We start from the raw sequence: 18,078 nt of genomic DNA, 5'->3' as shown, positions 1-18,078 counted from the left end.
AGCCAGAAATACACACTGAAAAGAGGACAGCAACTTCAACATATGGTGCTTGTCAAACTAGATGGCATTCATGTAGAAGAATGCAAATAGATCCATATTAATCCATACAGTAATCGTTGAACCTAAAGGTTTCTTATGTCAGGAAAGGACTCCACCAAATGAGCTATACTTCCACATCCGTCCTAGATAAATGTATTTTGAAGTTTTTGTTTGTTTGTTTGTTTTGTTTTGTTTTGTTTTTTGAAGCAAACAGTCTTTATTGGGCTCACACCAGGAGCCCATTGGTGAACTTGCTGATTTTCTTCTCCACGTTTCTTTTCTGCCTTTTTCTATAGCCTCAAGAGCTACTGCTTCTTCCCATAGTGGATCTTGGCCTTTTCCTTCCGTTTCTCCTCCAGAGTGGCTGTTACTGCCTGGACTTCACCTGCCCTCATGAGCCAGATGTCCCAGGTAAGCAAACCTTCTGGTAGGCTTCAGCCGCACAACCTTGAGGGCAGCAGGGACCACTATTAGTTATTTGGCGGCGCTCTTACCCTGTGAGGAAATGTCACAAAACACGACAAGATCCACTAACAAGAGTTTTTATTAAGATAGGAAAGAAAGAGACAGATGTGAACAGGCCTGTGGGAAACACACGTGGTCAAGGGAAAGTGAAGCTGAGGAACATGGCGCTGGCTTAAAAAGGGTGGGTCATGTGTGCCTACACAAACCCATGTGGCTATTCCACACATAGATCACATGGCCTCGAATGAGCTTTACGAAACCATGCAAAGCCACGAAGTCCTGGTCACTCGAGACTTTTTGACCTGGAAATGGCTATTTTGAACCAGAAATAGCTAGGCAGAAGTGTCTAGGTCCTCCAGGCATGCCCAACATGGGGGCATGTTGTGAATTCATATCAACCACCATCCATTTTTTCTTGTCATAGAGTGGAGGGATCCCATCCAACACCTTGAGGTGTTCCAGGGCAGCCTGGCCTGGCTTGGTCTTGTGGGGCAGCATGCTCGCACAATGCACCCAAAAAAAATGCAGATTGTGGCTCAGAAGTGGTAGGGGCCTCAAGATGGGTTGGTGTTCATCTGCTTTTGGGAGAAATGCCAGGTACTTTAACTTGTTTCTGTAGAAATTTCCAGAAATGTTGATGCCCTCACAGGGCACAACCACCACCTTCAGGCTCAGTAGTACCTGTGTGGTCACAATGGCCGCCAGGCGGCCCAGAAGATGGCCTGGGCCATCCAACACTAGAACCTGCCCCTCTGCCCTCTTTGGCAGCTGCCTGGGAAAGCTGAAGTATTTTTAAGGGTTTCACTTTTTTTTAAAGATTTATTTATTTGTTTGTTTATTTATTTATTTGTTTGTTTATTTGTTTATTTATTATGTAGACAATGTTCTGTCTACATGTATCCCTACACAGAAGAGGGCGCCAGATCTCATTACAGATGGTTGTGAGCCACCATGTGGTTGCTGGGAATTGAACTCAGGACCTTTGGAAGAGCAGTCAGTGTTCTTAACCTCTGAGCCATCTCTCCAGCCCAAGGGGTTTCTCTTTTTAAAAATATCTTTAAGTGGATATCACTGTTTACCTACATGTTCTACATGCATGTCTGGTACACACATAGGCCAAAAAAGAGCATTAGATCTAGAATTGAACTTTAAAAAGTTTGTGAGTCAGCTGTGCAGTGGTGGCGCACGCCTGTAATCCCAGCACTCAGGAGGCAGAGGCAGGAGGATCTCTGTGAGTTCGAGGCCAGCCTGGGCTACCAAGTGAGTTACAGGAAAGGCACAAAGCTACACAGAGAAACCCTGTCTCGAAAAACCAAAAACATAAAAAATAGAAAGAAAGAAAGAAAGAAAGAGAGAGAGAGAGAGAGAGAGGAGGGAGGAGGGAGGGAGGGAGGAAGGAATGGATGGATGGAGGAAGGAGGGAGGGAAGGAAGGAAGGAAGGAAGGAAGGAAGGAAGGAAGGAGAGATGGGGAGGGAGAGAAAAGAGGAAGGGAGGGAGGGAAGCAGAGAACAGAAAAAGAACAAAAAGGGGCAGAATGAAGAAAAAAAACAGGAAAAGTGATCACACCTAAGGTTGTCTCCACATGCCAAGGAACCTTGTGAGCACCTGTACGTTTGAAAACGAAACCCAAATTTACTCTGGTGCATTTTCAGCTAATGAAGCTGCACTTTTTTTTTTCATGTCAACCTTTTTTGTTTTATTTTGTTTCTCTGGAGACAGGGTCTCCATGTGTAGCCCCTGCTGACCTAGAGCTTGCTATGTAGACCAGGCTGTCCTGGAACTCACAGAAATTTGCTTGAGGCTGCATTATTATGCAATGCATCGCCTGAACTGAGCCTCCTGCGGCCTGCTTGTTTTGGCTTGTCAGCATCTAGCACTCTTACTCTTCCAGGGCTGTCTCTGGCCTGGAGGTGCACTGGGTTCAATCCAGGCTCCCTGACTCATGCTTGTTCTCTCTTCTCAGGCCCTGCGGGATTGCTCAGTTGTAGACATTCAAATCATCCATAGGATGTCTGATGCATCCTCTCTGCTATCCCCTGGAGGAATCGCTGTCCCCCCAGAACTCACAACTGGCTTTGAGGCCGGTGAGGGGGTGCTTGTCTGATAGTAAGACAGCCAATGTCTTCTACCAGAGCCACCTGGTCTACCTTGTGGACGAGGCTTCTGCTTCCCTTCGCCCCGGTGGGAAGCCCTCTGGCTGGAGCTGTGTTCAGTTTCGCCGTCTTTCTGTGTGTTGTTGCGTCTCTCTCTCTCTCTCTCTCTCTCTCTCTCTCTCTCTCTCTCTCTCACACACACACACACACACACACACACACACACACACACACACACAGCAGTCCAGAGCTCTTCCCTCTTCTCTGTCTGGAATAGAGTCTCTTCTTCGACTTTATTGGCTGTTCTTCTTGATACTTGGCAGAAGCTTCCAGTTCACCATCTTTTTTGGCAATATGTGCTTTTTATTCTCCATTTTATTAATTATTCACTTTTTTTTTGAGAATAGTTCTCACTCTCTAGTCAAGGATGGCCTGGTGTTCGTTCTGTTGCCCAATCTTGCCTCATCAGCCTCCCAGGTGTTCGGATCACAGGTGAGAGCTACCAAGCCTGGCAAACTATCTTTTTTGTTGTTGTTTTGTTTTGATTTTTCGAGACAGGGTTTCTATGTATGGCTTTGGAGCCTGTCCTGGAACTCGCTCTGTAGCCCAGGCTGGCCTCAAACTCACAGAGATCCGCCTGCCTCTGCCTCCCGAGTGCTGGGATTACAGGCGTGCACCCAGCACCGCCCAGCACAGTCTTTAATCTTTTGTTAGCAAATTCAAAACAAACTTCAATAAACTTGATTTCACCCATTGTTTAATGGCTATCATTTGTGTCTCTTGTCTGTCTTATTTAAGAACTCTTTCCATCTTCTAGTAGTAAAAAAAATCTTTCTCTCATGCTTGTTCACGTGTTTGAACCTAGAGTCTCATATGAGCTAGGCAAGGGCTCAACCTCTGATGTGTACTCCCAGCTCTCATTACCTTTTATTCTGACGCCTGATCTTAGTTGTTCAGTGTGTCCTTGAACCTGTGAGCCTCTTGCCACAACCTGCTGAGGGAGGACATTCAACTAGAGGCTTGCACATGCAAAGCATTAGCTGCACCACTAAACTATACCTTTAGCTCCACACCAATATTTTCCCCAGTTTTCAGACAGATTGTCCTCAAACTCAGTATGTAGGGCAGAATGGTCTTGAACTCTGAACCGCCTGCCTCCACCTCCAGGCTTCTGGGATCACAGGCACAGTTTATTTGGTGTTGGAGACTGAACCAAGGTCTTCATGAATCTTAGGCAAGTACTCTGCTCCTGAGCCACATCCTTGGCCACACGAGTAGAATATTTTAAACAAAACTGTGGAGTCTTAAAATTCTTCTGAAATTGATGTTGTGGGGAATTAAGCCACTATCCTGTGCCCTTGTATCATATCAACAAAACCTAGATACAGTTTGTCTTGTTTTCTAGAGGCTTTGTATAAAGAAGGTGGCTGAAGGGGACTCCCGCACAGTGGGGGCTCCCTTCCAGACATGGGCACAAACCACACCCAAACATATTTCCACAGAGATCCTTTATTAAGGGGAAGAAAAGTTAAAAGTGGCTGCTCTCTGACTTAGACAGAAAAACAGCAGCAAATGACCGTGCACGTATCATTCTTAAGTGAAGAAGGAACCAGTCGGTGGTGGTGCACGCCTTTAATCCCAGCACTCAGAAGGCAGAGGCAGGCGGATGTCTGTGAAATTCAGGATAGCCAAAGCTACACAGAGAAACCCTGTACTGCCAAGACAAGATCTTTCTTTCTTCCTTCCTTCCTTCCTTCCTTCCTTCCTTCCTTTTTCTTTCTTTCTTTCTTTCTTTCTTTTTTTAATTAAGAAATTTTCTACTCACCCTACATACCACCCACAAATCCCACCTCCTCCCAGCACCCCCCGAGCCCTTCCAACTAAGCCACCCCACATCCCCACATCCTCCAAATCAAGCAGTCTGGCCATCCCTTGCCCTACATCTAGTATCCACTTATGAGTGAGTACATTCCATGTTTGTCCTTCTGAGTCTGGGTTACCTCACTCAGGATGATATTTTCTAGTTCCATCCATTTGCCTGCATGATATCATTGGTTTTTGTTTTTTTTTCCCTGCTGAGTACTACTCCATTGTGTATATGTGCCATATTTGCTTTATCTATTCTTCAGTTGAGGGGCACCTAGGTTGTTTCCAGGTTCTTGCTGTTACAAATAATGCTGATATGAACATAGTTGAGCAAGTATCCTTGTGGTATGATTGAGCATTCCTTGGGTATATGCCCAAGAGTGGTGGTATGGCTGGGTTTTGAGGAAGACTGATTCCCAATTTTCTGAAAAACTGCCATACTGCTTTCCAGAGTGGCTGTACAAGTTTGCATTCCCACCAACAGTGGAGGAGTATTCCCCTTGCTCCACATCCACTCCAACATAAGCTGTCTTCACTGTGTTTGATCTTAGCCATTCTGACAGGTATAAGATGGTATCTCAGAGTCATTATTATTTATTAATTTATTTATTTAGTTAGTTTTTTTCAAGACAGGGTTTCTCTGTGTAGTTTTGGTGCCTGTCCTGGATCTCGCTCTGTAGACCAGGCTGGCCTCAAACTCACAGAGATCCATCTGGCTCTGCCTCCTGAGTGCTGGGATTAAAGGCGTGAGCCACCGCTGCTGCTGCCGCCACCACCACCACCACCACCACCACCACCACCACCACCACCACCAGGCAAAACAGGATCTTTCTATGTATCTCTGTTTCAGGACTTACTATGTAGACTAGGCTGGTCTCAAACTCTCAAAGACCAGCCTGCCTCAGACTCCTAGTGCTGGAATAAGGCATTCTTAGGGGGTGATTTACAGTGGCTGTGAGCTGCCTGAAGTGGGTCTTAGAAATCGGCACTTCAGTCTGCTTGGAAGATTGGCATGTGCTCTTAGCTGCTAAGCCATCTCTCCAGCCTGTGCTGCTGCTGCATTGGTTGATTTTGGTTTGGTTGTAGTTGGGTTTTTGGTTTTGGTTTTTTTGAGACAGGGTTTCTCTGTGTATCCCTGGCTGTCCTGGAACTCACTCTGTAAACCAGGCTGATCTCAAACTCAGAGATTCACCCACATCTGCCTCCCAAGCTCTGGGATTAAAGGCATGCACCACCACTGCCTGGTCTGGTTTTGTTGTTGTTGTTGTTCATTTGTCTGTTTGTTTTGTTTTAATTTAAAAGAAATTTATTTATGCATTTGTGTGAGTGTATGCCTTATGTGTGTGGGTGCCCAGGGAGGACAGAAGAGGACCTCAGATCTCTTGTAGCTAGAGTTCCAGTTGAGTGTAAGCCCCCAGCATGGGTGTACCGTTTATGTGTATGTTTTTGCTTAAGTGAATGTCTGTAGGCCAAATGAGTCCCTGGTGCCCCTGGAAGTCATTGAACCCCCATGGACTTGAATTTATGGGTGGCTGAGACACCATGAATGTGGTGGGAACCAAACCTGGATCCACAGCAAGAACAGAAAGTGCTCTTAACCACTGAACCATCTCTCCAGCCACTGATTTATTTTACATTTAGATTTTTCTGTGTGTGTGTGTGTGTGTGTGTGTGTGTGTGTGTGTGTATGTGTGTGTCCATCCGAAATCAAAGGTGTAAGACTGGAGGAGTTACATGTATTGTGAACCACTCAATGGGACTAGAACTCAAGACCTCTAGAAGAGGCGTACACATTCTTAACCACCACATCATCTCTCTAGCCTCATGTTCTTTTTTCATACCCTGTCTTATATTATCTATTTTACTTTCAAACTTTCTCATTTCTTGTAAATATTTTTCATAGCTGTCATTTGTCTGGTAGTTTTTCCTGAGAAAGTTTCCCAAATAGCCAAGCTGACCTCAAATTGAACTTGAACTCTTGCCTTAACCTCCCGGATGTGTGATTATTGGCCCCAGCCTCTACTTCCTGGTTTCCTCTTCCCCTCCAGACCATCCTTCTCTGCTTCTTCCTCCTGCTCCCCTGGCTTGTATACTGCTTCCCCATTCCCTGGCTTTACCTCTATCTCTGTCATTTATTATTTCCACATTTTTTTGAGATTCATTTATTTGATGTATGACTTCTATATCTGCATGTATAACTTTATACCAGAAGAGGGCATTAGATCCCATTACAAATGGCTGTGAGCCACCAAGTGGCTGCTGGGAATTGAACTCAGGACCTCTGGATGAGCAGTCAGTGCTCTTAATCACTGAGCCATCTCTCCAGCCCTATTAGTTCCACATTTATCCTAAATAATTTTAACATCATATCACACTCTATATCAGCTTTTCCACTGTCTATTTTATGGTTCCTGATGATGTATGTACTAGAGAGTTCTTATTGATTTTAAATGTATTTCAATATTTTGATTGGTCCTGTTATAGCAACTTGCTTTTCTTCCTTGGGTGGCACTGAGAATTGAGATTTCACAAGTAGGCTCCTCAATGAGAAGAGCTCTTCATAAAACTGAAGCAATGGCCAAACCCACAGAGGAGTAAGTCACAGTGCAGAAGCACAGGAAGTAAGAAAAAGCAAGGGGATATGACTCCTCCACAGCATCAGAACTTCTCAACTACTGAACTCAAAGACACTAAAACAGGGAAAGTGCAAGAAGAGATCAAACCTTTACAAGAAAAGAATGATCAGTAACCTCAAAGAGGCAGATGAGTTCAATCCCGGACCCAGAAAGGAAAGGTAGTAACGGAAGAGGGAAAAATTCAGAAGATGGATGAGAAATATGGACCAAAAAGTCAGCAACGTGGAAGAAAAGAATTGATAGCAGACTGGAATTTTGAAGAAAAATAGAAATATTAGAAATGAAAACTAAATGAATCAAAAGAAAAAATACACCAAAAAGAATTATCGATAGTCTTGACCAAGCAGAAGAATATCAGGTATGGAGGGTAAAGCCAAAGAAATTCTACATTCAGCATGCCTTTAATCCCAGCACTTGAGGATCTCTGCTAGCCTGGTCTACAAACCAAGTAACAGGACAGACTCCAAAGCTACACAGAGAAAGCCTGTCTTGAAAAAAAAAAAAAGAAAGAAAGAAAGAAAGAAAAAGAAAAAGAAAAAGAAATGAAGAAATACTACATTCAAACAGCAACAAAAGGAAAATGATTGTGCATCATCATAGCTTCCAGGACACTGGGGTATGATCAAGAGACCAAACTTAAGGGTCCAAAGGATAGAAAGGGAGCTGAAATAAAAAACCTAAGACTTAGAGAATCTATTCAATGAAATTATAGCAGTAAATCTCTCAAATCTAGAGAAAGAAATGGATATCTGAACACAAAGGACATTTAGAACCGCAAATATTCATGACCAGAAATGGGAGGGATGTAGGGAAAGAAGGATGCTTATATACTGCTATTGAAAATGTTAACTACTGAAGCTATGATAGAAATCAGTGGGAGGTTTCTCAAAAACTAACACTAAACCAGGCATGGTGACCTGCATCTCTAGTCCTAGCACTGGGAAGCTGAAGACAGAGCAATCAGTAATTCAAGCTCATGCTTGGCTACATGGTAAGTCTGAGTCCAGCCTGTGTTACACACCACCCTGTATCACAAATACAAAACCCTACAAGTAGTAATACCATAGGACACAGTTATAGACCACCTGGTATGTCCCCGAAGACTCCAGATCTACAGACCACATGAACATGCAAGTTAGCTGCCGTACTAGTCTCGCTGGGTAGGAAGCTGAACCAGCCCAGATGTCTGCAAACAGATGAGTGGATGAAGAAAATATGGTTTACAAAGGGGAATGGTTCTCAGCCATAAAGGAAAATGAAGTCATGGGTTTTCAGGAAAACGGAAGGGACTGGAAATAATTATGTCAAGCGACATAAGCCAGACTCTCAACAACAAATACCCTATTTTTTCTCATATATATATCTTGATGTGTGTGTGTGTGTGTGTGTGTGTGTGTGTGTGTGTGTGTGTGATAAAAGTAGAAAGGAGACCATGAAAGAGGAGAAAGATGCCTTAACAGGGAAGGGGGGTAGGGAGAGATTATTCACATGACATGAAGTTAGAAGAGAGGATGACTTCAGAGGAGGAAGAGGACCACATAAGAGTGGACAAGGGTAAAGGGGAGGGTGGTATGGGGAGGGGAATGAATAGGAAGGAAGGCTAATGATACTAATGTATGGAAATATCATAATAAAACCTAAAACATTGTACATTAATTTGAAAAAAAAAAAACTAAAAATTCTTTTCAACCCAGAGATTAGAAAGTCTTGGAATAAGGAAGATCAGAAGTTCAAGTTCATCCTCAACCACACAGTATGTTCAAGGTCAGCCTGCCCTAAATGAGAGTCTGTCTCAAGAAAAACTGGGGGCCAGTGAGACAGCTCCACAGTTAAGAGCACTTTCTGCTTAATCATGAGAACCGAAGTTCAGATCCCAAACTTCATGTCAGGCTGTTCACAAATACCTGTTATCTAGCTCCAGGGGATGTGATGCCCTCTTGTGTCTTCCTTGGACACTCCAGTGTTTTGGGGGGCGGGCCCAAAACAGCTTGACCACACAGCTGCCATGACAGGCTTAGAGGCCCAGACACAGTTCCTGTGACAGGCTTCCTGGCAGGCAACACCTGTAAAAGCCACAAGTTGACCCCACCCAGGGAGGGCCTGTACCTAAGGGGAAGTACCTGACATTCTAAACATTCCCAGCACCCCTAGACAAATGTCAGCCAACCAGGGTCATGAACCCTAGAAATCCCCTCACCCCAACCTCTGATATGATTTTAAAAAAAAAAAAAAACAAAACAAAAAACCTATCCTGCCTGGGCTAGGGGCCCTCTGCTCTCACCGTTGTATCCGACAGACAAAGAGACCAAGCTCCAAGCTTGAAATAAAGGCTCTTTTTTACATACGTGATTCAGTCTCTGTGGTGGTCTTTCAGGGGTCCCTGTGATCTGGGCATAACATTAAACACACACATACACACAAGCAGACACACATGATCACACACACGATAGAAGAAATCTTTTTTAATTAAACAAAGAAAGTATAACTTAGAGTTGCAGAAGTAATTCAGTGGTTAAACTCTTGCCAAGGCTGTAATGGGTAAGGTGTGGTAGTGCAATGCCTTCAATGCTGGTGCTCCCTGTCTATGCAGTTCCGGGCAGTCCGGGATACATAGTGCAATTCTGTCTTTAAAAAAGAAAGAAGGAAGGAAGGCACACACACATACACACACACACACACACACACACACACACACACACACACACGTCTGTTGCAGGGTCTGTAAGGGCTTGAGGAGGTAGTGATAATTTTTGCCTTAGGAACATCTCTGAGCTTAGGGAGGATTGGAGAAGGTCTCCAAAACATAATTTCAAACGAGGTGACACTTGTTTGTTTGAGACAGGCTTTCTCTGTGTGGTTTTGGTGCCTGTCCTGGATCTCGCTCTGTAGACCAGGCTGGCCCTGAACTCACAAGATGTACCCAATCACAACCTTTGTTCTGTCTGCTTTCTGCTTCTCCTCCCCCTCCATTCCCCAAACATTTTGCTGCCCTGCCCGCAACTACCCTTCAACCTCTACCTCAACCATTTCTAGGCCTGTGGCACTTTCAACCAATCAGACTTCTCCATATACATTCAAATTAACCAACCAGATTCATCTCAAGTCAATGCCTAATTTACATACAAGGGGACTACATCGACCTTTTATTCAGGATGTAAAAGAAATTCTGATCCCAGGGTATTATTTGGCAACTCATATTTTTTGTTGCTTGTTTTTCAACTCTTATTATTCTTATGTGTATGAGTATTTTGCATATACACACGTATATGAACCATATTCGTACCTGGTGCCAGGCGAAGTCAGAAGAGGGTTTGAGTCCCCCGGAACTGGAGCTAGGGACGCTTGTGAGCCATTGTGTGGGCACTGAGAATGGACTTCGGTCCTCTGCAAGAGCAGCAGATGCTCTTAACCACTGAGTCCGCTCTCCAGCTCCTTGGTAACTCACTTTTAAGATCCTTTGCTTGCTTGTCCCGCCGTCCTCACTGTCATGACCTTGCTGTTCACAAGACAGCCAACGGGCCTCTGACGCAAGGAACCCATAACGAAGAAGATATTTTTTAATTAGATGTAGCCAAGTACGGTTGTGTCCCAGCTGCTCAGGAGGCTGAGGCAAAAAACGGTCCTCTGGACTGAGGACCACCACCTCAGTAGGGCGGCGCAGCGAGTCTGAAGGTGTTGCTGGGTCCATAGGGCACTGGCCTAGTCCTAGACTGTGTCCCAGTACCACAGAAGAGCAGCCGGGACACCCATAAATAATCCGGGCACTTGGCAGGTGGAGGCAGAGGAGCAGTTGAACAATAGTTTCAACTACTTGGTGAGGTTTTTGTTTTTGTTTTTGTTGTTGTTGTTTTTTACATGAATTAAGTGTTGGCTAGTCAGGCCTCCTTGGGCCACCTTGGGCCACCTTGGGCAGCAGGACGGGTTTCACTACCCTGCTCAGACTCCTTGTAAGCCCCGCCCCGGAGACCTCCAGCAGCCAGCTCCTAGCCTGAAGGTTTTGACCCCTGTATGCCCAAGAGCAGCCAGCCCCCCACCCCAGAATTCCCTAATGGCTGTTCCAGCTCCCCTACCCCATCAGGAGAGTGGTCAGGCCCCATTTTTATGGGGGGGGGATCCTATATAAATCCTGTCTCCTGCTCAGTTCTCTGTTTCTCCCCCAGCAGAGGCCGCCACCCTCCTGGGGTTTTCCCTCCCCAAAAAAATCTCTTCTGTGAGGTGTGTTGTACTGTATGACTTTGTGGTAATCCTCGGCTCCCAATTGCCAAGATTCCTTTCCATCCCAGCTGTAACACAGTAAGGAAACCCGCAACCGAATGCAGTGACCTAAGATCCAACCAGCAACACAGACACCTGCACACAAGAGTCATTAATCCCCTCACTCGGGAGGCAGAGGTATGTGGCTCTCTTGAGTTTGAGTCCATCCTGACCTACAGAGAGAGTTCTAGGACAGCCAAGGATAGATATAGAGAGAGACCCAGTCTCAAAAAAAAAAAAAAAGAAAGGAAAAATAATAAATATACAAAATGCAAAAGTGACCGACCCAAAAAATGGGCAACTCGGGTTGGAGATTTAGCTCAGTGGTAGAGCACTTGCCTAGCAAGCTCAAGGCCCTGGGTTCAATCCTCAGCTCAAAGAAAATGGGCAATTCAGCATGAGCCATATGGAAATAAAATGGATTATGAAACAAAGATTGCTACACAAATAAATTAGGTAACTCCCATGAAATGAACAAATTTCTACAATCATGAAGCCCAGATTGGCCTCAAACTTCCTGTGTAACTAATGATGTCCTTGAAGTTCTTTTTTTTTTTTTAAATTATGCATACAGTGTTCTGCCTACATGTACGCCAGCATGCCAGATCTCATTACAGATGGTTGTGAGCCATCATGTGGTTGCTGGGAACTGAACTCAGGACCTCTGGAAGAGCAGCCTGTGCTCTTAACCTCTGAGCCATCTCTCCAGCCTGTCCTTGAACTTTTGATGGTTCTGTCTCTGCCTCCCAAGTGCTGTGATACAGGCATGTGCCACCATGCCTGGCAAATATCATTTGATTTCTTCCTTTCAATTCTTTGGGTATATATCTCTTGGAGTAGAAATGCTTGTTTATAAGTCAGTTCTATATTTAAATTTTTAAGGAATTATCAAACTGTTTTCCACAATGACTACACTGTGTTATGATCCTCACCCAGGACTTATACGGGACAAAGGACAATTTTATTTATTTTTAAAGGATGCAGATGTCTTTTTTATTGTTTTGATTTATTTACTTTATTTTATGTGTATGAGTGTTTTGCCTGCACTGTATGTCTGTATGCCACATACCTGCCCTGGGACTCTGGAGGCCAGGAGAAGTGTGTCACATTCCCTGGATGTGAAGCTACCCAGGTTGTGAGCCTGGGTGCTAGGGATCAGAACCTGGCCCTCTGGAAGAGCAGCAAGTGCTCTTGGCCTCTGAGCTATCTTTCCAGTACTCTTCAGAGCAATATTAAATAGTTATTGATCATTTGTTTGCCTTTCTCAGAAAAAAACTAATTTATTTACCTTTTCATTTATTTGTTTCTTAGCTGGTTTTGTTTGTTTGATGTGTGTGTGTGTGTGTGTGTGTGTGTGTGTGTGTGTGTGTTTGAGGCAGGTCATGACATGTGGTTTGGCTTTCAACTTATTATGTAGCTGACAATGACATTGAGTTTCTGATCATAATTACTGCCTCCGCCTCCTGAGATTACAAACATGGGCTGTCATTGCCAGTTTATGCAGTGCTGAACATCCAACTGACAGTTTGTGGGGACTAGGTAATGGCCAGGCGGTGGTGGTGCACGCCTTTAATCCCAGCACTCAGGAGGCAGAGACAGGCAGATCTCTGTGAGTTTGAGGCCAGCCTGGTCTACAGAGTGAGTTCCCGGACAGACAAGGCTACACAGAGAAATCCTGTCTCCAAACAAACAAAAACCCCATTAAACTGTGTGGTGTTCAAAAGGAGCTAACTGTAACCCTTTTGTAACGTTTTAACTATGACTTCTGACTAGGACTTGCATTGTTATGTTTAATAACATGGAAATGTAGACATCCTGATCTTATTCCTCACAAGATAATTCATTGCTAGGCTGCGGTTTCATACAGGTGACCGATTTTCATGTGCTGATTTCGTGTTCTACTTTGCTGATATTGTCTATCATTATTACTGATTTCAGAGAAAAGTGTTAGAATCACAATTTTTATGCTATTAGCTGTGAATTTCTCATGTTATCTTTCTTATATCATGATCATTTCCTTCTATTCCCAATGTACTGAGTGGCTTTTTTGTTTGTTTTTTCAAGACAGGGTTTCTTTGTGTATCCTGGGACTCACTCTGTAGACCAGGTTGGCCTTGATTTCACAGAGATCCATCTTCCTCTGCCTCCTGAGTGCTGGGATGTATGACCATGCCTGGTTGGAGTAGTTTCTTAAATCATTAAAAAAAAGTTGAGTTTTCTTAAAGCCTTTTCTCTAGCAATGCAGATTACAGCATATATACCTTGTTAATGTGGTGTTTTGTCCTTTTTTTTTTTTTTTTTAAGACAAGATCTCTTTAAGTAGCCTTAGCTACCCTGGAGCACGGTTTGTAGTCCAAGTTGGCCTTAAACTCATAGAGTTCTACCTGCCTCTGCATCTAAGTGCTGACTAAAGGTATGTGTCACAATGCCCAGCTTATACTCATTTTCATATGCTGAACCATCCTTGCATTCCAAGAATTAGTGTCACTTATTCATTTTTTAATTTTTTTTTTTTCCGAGACAGGGTTTCTCTGTGTAGCCTTGTGCCTTTCCTGGAACTCACTTGGTAGCCCAGGCTGGCCTCGAACTCACAGAGATCCGCCTGCCTCTGCCTCCCGAGTGCTGGGATTACAGGCATGTGCGACCACTGCCCGGCTGGACCACGGAAACTCTTATAAGCGGAAATATTTAATTGGGGCTGGCTTATAGTTTCAGAGGTTTAGTTCACATCATCATGGTGTGAAACATGGCAGTGTACAGGCAGACATGGTGCTGGAGAAGGAGCTGAGCGTTCTGCATTTTGACTCACAGGCAGCAGGAGACTATGTGCCACACTGGGCATAGCTTGAGCATATGAGACCTCAAAGCCCACCCAACAGTGGCACACTTTCTCCAACAAGGCCACATCTACTTCAACAAAGCCACACTTCCTAATAGTGTCAGTCCCTATGGGCCAAGCATTCAAATATATGAGTATATGGGGTCCATACCTATTCAAACCACCACTCTTACTAAATGAAATGCATAAATTAAATTTCTAAAAATTAACATAGCATGATGGTGCATGCCTTTACTCCCAGCATTCAGGAGGCAGAGGCAAGAGCATCTCTGAGTTGGAGGCCACCCTAGTCTACAAAGCAAGTTCGAAGACAGCCAGGGATGTTACACAGAGAAACTCTGTCTAGAAAAAAAACTAAAAAAATTAAAAATAAAGGAAGGAAGGAAGGAAGAAAAAAAGGAAATTCCAAAAAATTGATAAACTAGAAGGCTCAGTGGATAAAAGCATTTGACAGCAAGCTTGAATTGACCTGAATTCAATCCTAGGAACACATGTGATGGAAAGAAAGAACCAGTTCCTACAAGTTGTCCTCTGTCCTCCACAAACATACTGTGGCACGTGTGTCCCCCTCCACATACAACATGAATACATCAATGTAATAAAAGTAGTTAAAGAGTACAAAATCTGCCGGGCGGTGGTAGCATGCACAGAGGCAGGAGGACCTCTGTGAGTTCACAGCCAGCCTGGTCTACAGAGCGAGTTCTAAGATAGACACAGCTACATGGTGAGACCCTGTCTCAAAACAACAATAACAAAACGTATATTGTTCTATCTCTATGGATTTGTACAGTTTTTCTTGATATCAATTTCTAGTTTATTACATTATTACCTAGTAAGATACAAAAAGTCATTTCTTTTTTTTTTTTTTTTTTTTTTTTTTATTTTGTTTTGGTTTTTTTTTTCAAGACAGGGTTTCTTTGGTAGCCTAGGCTATCCTAGAACTCACTCTGTAGACCAGGCTGGCCTCAAACTCACAGAAATCCTTCTGCCTCTGCCTCCCGAGTCCTGGGATTAAAGGCGTGCACCACCACTGCCACTGTCCGGCTCATTTTCTTATTTGTTAAGATTTGTTGTTATTGGGTTTTTTTAAGTTTTATTTATTTATTGTGTATACAGTCCTCTGTCTGCATGTATCCCTGCAGGCCAGAAGAGGGCGCCAGATCTCATTGGAGATGCTTGTAAGCCACCATGTGTTTGCTGGGAATTGAACTCAGGACCTCTGGAAGAACAGCCAGTGCTCTTAACCTCTGAGCCATCTCTCCAGCCCTTGTTAAGACTTATTTATGTGTAAAATATAATCTATTTCAGAAAAAGTTCCATGGGCTGCTGAGAAGAATATGTACTCCCAAGTGTTGGAGGCAATATTCTACATGGGTTTGTTGCTATCTTTATTTCTTTTTATATATAGTAGTGTTTTAACTTTGAATTCTCTTGAAAAAAATTGAAGTGTGTGTGTGTATGTGTGTGTGTGTGTGTGTGCATGTGTGTGTCACACATGTCATGTGAAGGTGAGAGAACAACCTGTAGGAGTCAGCTCTCTCCTACCCTGTGGGTCCTGAACTCTGGCCATCATTCTTCACAGTACCTTTGCACCCTGAGACGTCTTGCTGGCCCTCCTTTGTTAATGTTTTTGTACGTATGATCTACCTGTTGAAGAGGTAGATGACATTGAGGTCATCCTCTGTTTTTATAACTGGGCCTACCTGTCCCCATTTTTTAAATTAAAGCTTTATTTTTAATTATATGTAATTGGGGAGCATGTGCTTGTAAATACAGTGTCTGCAGAGTCCGGAAGGTAACATCAGATTCCCCCGGACTTAAAATTACAGGCAGTTATGATCTGCCTGAGATGGGTGCTGGTACCTGAACTCTGGCCATCTGGAGGAACAAGCACTCTCTCTCTTTTTTTTTTAAAGATGTATTTACTTATTATTTATACAGTGTTCTGCCTGCATGTATCCTGCAGGCCAGAAGAGGGCACCAGACCTCATTATAGATGGTTGTGAGCCACCATGTGGTTGCGGGGAATTGAACTTAGGACCTTTTGGAAGGGCAGCCAGTGCTCTTAACCTCTGAGCCATCTCTCCAGCCCTGGAACAGGCACTCTTAACAACTACTGAGCCATCACTGTGGTCTATTGTGTGCCTCTTTATGTTGACTGGTTTTGTTTTATGAAATTGAATACACTGATATTTGATGTATATATATTTACAATTATATTTTCTTGGTGAATTGTTTCCCTTATTAATATGTGGTGACTTTGTCACTTTTTGAGTAATTTCAGCTTTAATAAAATTTCATGGTGAGACTTGACTTTACAGACTCCATTTTAGGGAAGAGCTACCATCTTAGGCCATCTGGTGACCGGGGGCTGTACTCAGTTTCAGGAAGGACCTCAGGAACGTGCTGTGACAACGAAATTCAAACAGATACCCTAGAAACAGCTAACTAATTAACAGGGTAGTAAAATTTAACAAGATCATGCTGGGTGGTGGTGGCCCATGCCTTTAATCTCAGCACTTGGGAGGCAGAGCCAGGCAGATTTCTGTGAGTTTGAGGCTAGCCTGATCTACAGAGAGAGATCCAGGACAGGCACCAAAACTACACAGAGAAACTCTGTCTTACCAAACAAAAATTAACAAGATTCAGATGCTCCTGCAGATATCCTGTGGGTGGTTTATGGCCCCTGCAGATATCCAGATATCCTGTCAGCAGGTTGGGGTTTCACACCAAAAGTTTAACCAATAGTTTCAAAAACTCACCTTGTCTCCTATCCCAAAACACCAAGGCATATAACTCCCAGCTCTCTGTTTTTTCCTTTAATATCTCTCCTACCCCTGAGCTGGGGGTCGCTGAATTTCCCTCCATCCACTGCGACAGAGTATAGGCAACAGTTTGAATTGAAACTTGACAATAAAAAGACCCTTGTGTGCTTGCAATGGAAACCGGCTCCTTGGTGATCTCTGGGGGTTTGGAGACATGGGTACAACAATGGCTAGCAAGATTACTCAATGAGCAAGTGTACTTGCTACCAAACCTGACAACTGGATATGATCCACAGGACCCATATGGTAGAAGAAGAGGTCTACTCCTGCAAGTTACCCTCTGATCTCTACACATGTGTCACAGCACATGGTGGTGGAGGGAACGGGGGAGGAAGAGACAGAAAGAATAACTAATTAAATATAATAATTAAAAAAAAAAAACCTGCTGGGTTTGGTGGCATACACCTTTAGTCCTGAAAGACCCCAGAAACCCTGGGATGCTTTCGTCTGCAGGAGGGCACCCCAGAAACCAAGATTCCAAACCAGCAGATGCAACAAGCTAGAGGAATTTATTCAGCGCTGGCGCGAGCAGACTCTCTACCCCATCAGTCAGAGAACCCCGAGCAGCGGTTACAAGCATTTTTAAAGGCATAAACCATAAAATTAGCATAAGACATCAGGTGCTCCGGGATTGGCCCAATTTAAAAATCATCATATATTTCAGCAATCATTTTGTTACGCGGGGAATTTTGTAAATTGGTTGGCTCAGGGGAGGTCTAGGGGGAGGGGTTACCCTGGAGGGGAGTTCGCATAGTTACAGGCTTGTGATCGGCTGACATTTGACCTAGTTTGCTGGACTCCCAGATGGTCCTTATCTTGGGTCCCATTTGAGGAATTTCCAAACAGGGACTTAAGCTGGTTTGTTTTCTGCCTACGGTTGCAGACCTTATCCCAAGGCCAGCGTCTGGACTCTAAAAGTTTTTACTTATTTCCAGGGAGGTGATGGGTCGGTGCCTCCAGGGAGGTGATGGGTCGGTGCCTAACTCAAGCAAGTTTACAGAGGCAAAATCAGCAACTAGCAATTGTAAAATGTATCTTTAATTTTTTTCTCTCAGTCCC

At 43.9% G+C, this 18,078-nt stretch overlaps 1 pseudogene; it reads right to left on the bottom strand.

Annotated features, from left to right (window-relative positions):
- Positions 1 to 265: 265 nt before the first annotated feature.
- Positions 266 to 10,789, bottom strand: LOC118590740 (annotated as a pseudogene).
- Positions 10,790 to 18,078: the final 7,289 nt, after the last annotated feature.

Source organism: Onychomys torridus, chromosome 9 (assembly GCF_903995425.1).
Source record: "Onychomys torridus chromosome 9, mOncTor1.1, whole genome shotgun sequence".
Lineage (NCBI taxonomy): Eukaryota > Metazoa > Chordata > Mammalia > Rodentia > Cricetidae > Onychomys > Onychomys torridus.
Note: the sequence above shows the minus strand (reverse complement) of the source record. Positions and strands in the feature narration are given on the sequence as shown.